We start from the raw sequence: 4,584 nt of genomic DNA on the forward strand, positions 1-4,584 counted from the left end.
GTTACACATTGAGCTGCAGAGGTCCAGGTCAGTTGTACAGTTCAGTTCAGATTTCAAGGAAGTTAGCTGATGAGATGGTTAGAGCAGGGATAGAGTTGGTGGTAGGACGATTGGCTAATATTACTCTGCAGTCAACCCTGCTAGAGTGGATCAGAGAAGGGCAGTTGGTAGACGCTCAGTTACTGAGGATTAGAGAGGATATCTTAGCTGGAATAGCTAAGGATTATTCTATTTATAGGTTAGCCTTGCCACCATCGTTGTTTGGAGTTCATGACGTGTTCCATGTCTCCATGCTTCGGAAGTATGTCTCAGATATGACTCATGTGTTGAGGTATAAAGATTTGGAGTTACAAGCAGATCTGGCTTATGAGGAGCAACCGGTTCAGATCTTGGATCGGAAAGATAAAGTATTGCGGAATAAGACGATTCCTCTAGTTAAATTGCTGTGGAGGAATAGTAAGGTCGAGGAGGCGACCTGGGAGCTTGAGACAGCGATGCGGGATCAGTATCCTGAGTTGTTCAGGTAAATTTCGAGGAGGAAATTCTCATTAGGAGCGGATAGTTGTAACGACCCAAATTCGCTAATAAGGCTTAAGGGCCTTGATTAGTGTGCCTGGAGGGCATAATGGGAATTATGTGTGACTTTAATGATTAAGATGCATGGTTATGGTTTAAAACATGTTATATGATTACTTGAATATTTGAGATGCATGACTATGTGTATTAGTATGCATGTAGGCCCTGCTTAGGTTAGAAGGGCATAATCGTAATTTTGGCCATTATGGGCATAACCGCTTTGATATATGTGATCATTGTTGAGACCACATTATTATGTGGATATATCTGTGATATGTGACTCGAGACGATCCTAGTGAGCAAAGTAGCGAAAAATTCATGGCAGGGATTTATACCCGGCTCGGGGTGAGCTTAGGGGTATAAATGGGAATTTAACAAATATACCGGAGTTTATCTTGACATTGAGGAATGTTATTAGTGATTAGTTAGGTATCGGGAATTAAGCGGGAATTGGGTAAAATGACTAAAATGCCCCTAAGTGGATTAAAGGGTTTAGACTTAATAGGGAGGGCATAATATTCATTTGGCTTACAGGAGTTAAATATTACCAAGGCATTATGTTAGTGGGAATTATAGAGAAGTGTAGAAGTCTGAAAAAGAAGGAAAAGAAAGAGAGAAAAACAGAGAGAGTTCTCTAGGTCCGTTTATATTTCCTTCATCTGTTTCTTGAGGATTTCTGGAGTAAAGCTCAGAGAAGAGCTGGGATAAACTAAGCATCAAGGATCCTAACCTAGGATTGAGAAACTGGCAGAGGTTTAGCAAGAGTTCATCAACACTTGAGGTAAGACTTTAGAGTTCTTTAGTTTCTGTTTCTTGTTTTTGAGCTATGGTGTTTAAGATGAATTGGATGGAAACTTTAGGGAATTCAGGCCTAAGGCTGAGGAGGAGCAAGCCAAGGAGGTCTTGAGGCAACTTGTGGTCGAAATTCCACCAAAGGTATAAACCCTTACCTCTAACATTGTTGTTCAGCTTGTTTCTCCTGAGTTTTAGTGTTTAGGAGTGGTTATGGTGAATTTTGAGTTTGGTGATGCATGTGCTTGAGTTCTAGGTGTTTGGGGTGCTTGGGATGAGTGGAGTATGGTCATAAGGTTTTTTTTGAGGTTGGGAGAGGTTTGGAAGAGTTTTGGTTGAGGTTGGTTCGAGGAAATCGCAGGAAGGGAAAATCTGATGCTGGTCTGTCTGTGACTAGCGCTACAGCCCTAGCCTTTGGGCGCTGTAGCGCTAGGCCAAGTTTGTTGATGGGGTTTTGCTTCTGTTTGTAGCGCTGTAGCGCCCTCCAATGAGCGATGTAGCACTACCCTGCCTTCTGAAGGGGATTTTAGGGTTGTTTGCAAGGGTTTTTGACTTAGGGTTTGGGGTTTGTTTCCACCACCTTGTTTGATGGAACTAGGACTTCCCGCGGGGGGGGCTCTGGTTTGGCCCCGAGGCTAGGTTTTGGACTTGAGGTTTGATAATGACTTTGGCCTATGGTTGTGTTTAGGTGAGTGCTAGGGCTCGAGGGGGATCGTGCTCAAGGAGTCGAGGGATTAAAGCTAGTGAATTGAAAGGTAAGAAAACTGTACCCGATTATATGTTTGTGATGGGACTAAGTGCTCCCGAGAATTGTATCGTGTCAATGATGGTATTACGCCATGGGACATATAAAAGCGGCCTAAGAGTGCCGTACATAATACTTGCGCATAGGGCGCGGCTTGGCCACTGATAGTCGAGGATAGCTTAACATTCACTGAGCTCGGCTTAAGCGGGCCGGAGTTAGTGAGATAACGGAGGGAGCAGCCTGAGAGCGCTAGCCCTAGTTATCATTTATGCAGTGATATGTGATATGAATTGATATGCTTAGTGTGTTGAATACTTGGTCATACTGAATGATTATATGTTTGAGAACTTGTGATGCAACGTGAGATATGGATTTGTCTGCTGATTGCTTATGCTCTGTTGTTGTGTTTTCTTGCTCGGCCTTGGCTCACAGGTGCTACGTGGTGCAGGTAAAGGCAAAGGCAGATTGGACCAAGTCTGAGATGGAGAGCTCCGAGGTGGAATGTACATAGCCAGCTATTCGATCGCCATGGTCGAGGAGTGGATCGGGAGAGGGATTACCTAATTGTCTGTTTTGCCTTACTAAGGCCTGATATTGTGTATAAACCCTGTGTCTTTTGTAAACAGTCTTTAAACCTAATAATTTTGGGATCCCGTGTAGACAGATGATGCTTGTTAATGAAAATGTGGCTTTTGAGACCAAAACATTTGTAACCCTAGTTCCTTTACAGTTTCGATGACACAATTTTAATAAAATGACTTGATTAGCAAGTTTGGCACTTTATAAACACACAGTGTAACGGTCTTGGCTATCCAGGGCGTTACAGTAAACTTCTTGAACTGGGCCAATAGATCTTTAGTTTTGTTCAAGTAGGCCACCATTTTTAGGCCTCGTGCTTGATATTCCCCTAGAACTTGATTCACTACCAGCTGTGAATCACTATAAATATCCAGCACCTTTATGCTCATGTCTTTCGCCATTCTTAATCTTGCAAGGAGTGCTTCGTATTCGGCTTCATTATTCGACGCTGTGAAGTCGAACCTAATGGCGCAGTGAAATCGATGCCCCTCTGGCGTTATCAAGATCACTCCTGCTCCTACGTGGGATTCGTTTGACAACCTGTCTGTGAATAACTTCCATGAAGGAGCCTCGTCTTGAAGCCCAGGCGCACTAGGTTTTTCGCACTGCTCGTTTTCTGGGAGTTCGGTGAACTCTGCAATAAGATTAGCCAAGACTTGTCCTTTTACTGCTGCTCACGGTGAATATGTAATATCGAACTGCCCCAGTTCGACTGCCCATTTTAATAAACGTCCAGCCGCCTCTGGTTTTTGGAGGACCTGCCGAAGGGGCTGGTTAGTTAAGACTGTGATAGGATGGGCTTGGAAGTAAGGACATAGCTTCCTTGAGGCCAAGATTAAACAGTATGCTAACCTCTCGATGGGAGGATACCTCAGTTCTGCTTCGATTAGCCTCTTGCTTACATAGTAAACTGCCTTTTGTACACCTTCTTCCTCTCGTACTAGTACCGCACTAGCAGCAACTTCAGTGATTGCCAGGTAGATGAACAAAGTTTGTCCTTTGATAGGTTTTGATAAAATAGGTGGTTGTGCCATATGGGCTTTCAAGGCCTGAAAAGCTTGCTCGCAGTCTCCTGTCCATTCAAATTTCTTATTGCCCCTAAGTAGATTGAAGAAAGGGACACACTTATCCGTTGATTTTGAAATAAATTTACTTAGGGCTGCAATCCTCCCAGTTAAACTTTGTACGTCTTTAATCTACTCTGGCGATTTCAAGTCGATCAGGGCTTTTATCTTGTTGGGGTTGGCCTCGATTCCTCTTGAATTAACAATGAACCCCCAAAACTTCCCTGATCCAACCCCAAAGGAACATTTGAGAGGATTTAGTTTCATCTGGTACTTGTTCAATACATTGAAACACTCTTGCAAATCCTTCACATGTCCTTCTGGCTTTTTCGACTTTACCAGCATGTCGTCCACGTATACCTCCATGTTTACGCTGATCAACTCTTTAAACATGTGGTTAACCAGTCGCTGGTAAGTCGCACCTGCGTTTTTCAGTCCGAAGGGCATTACTTTATAATAGTATAATCCCGTATCGGTCCGAAAGCTGGTGTGATCCTCGTCAGGGGGATGCATGCTGATCTGATTGTAGCCCGAGTATGCATCCATGAAAGAGAGGATCTCGTGTCCTGCTGTAGCATCAACCAACTGGTCGATCCTTGGGAGTGGGAAACAATCCTTCGGGCAGGCTTTATTGAGGTCTGTAAAATCCACACAGGTTCGCCATTTGCCGTTAGGCTTGGGAACCAGTACTGGATTGGAGACCCACGATGGATAAAACGCCACCCTGATGAACCCATTCTCCTTTAATCTCTCAACTTTTTCTTTTAAGGCTCTCGACCAATCCTTATCGAGCAGCCTTCTATTCTGTTGCACGGGTGGAAAACTCTT

The sequence above is a fragment of the Humulus lupulus genome, chromosome 3, assembly GCF_963169125.1.
Source record: "Humulus lupulus chromosome 3, drHumLupu1.1, whole genome shotgun sequence".
In the NCBI taxonomy this organism is placed as follows: Eukaryota; Viridiplantae; Streptophyta; class Magnoliopsida; order Rosales; family Cannabaceae; genus Humulus; species Humulus lupulus.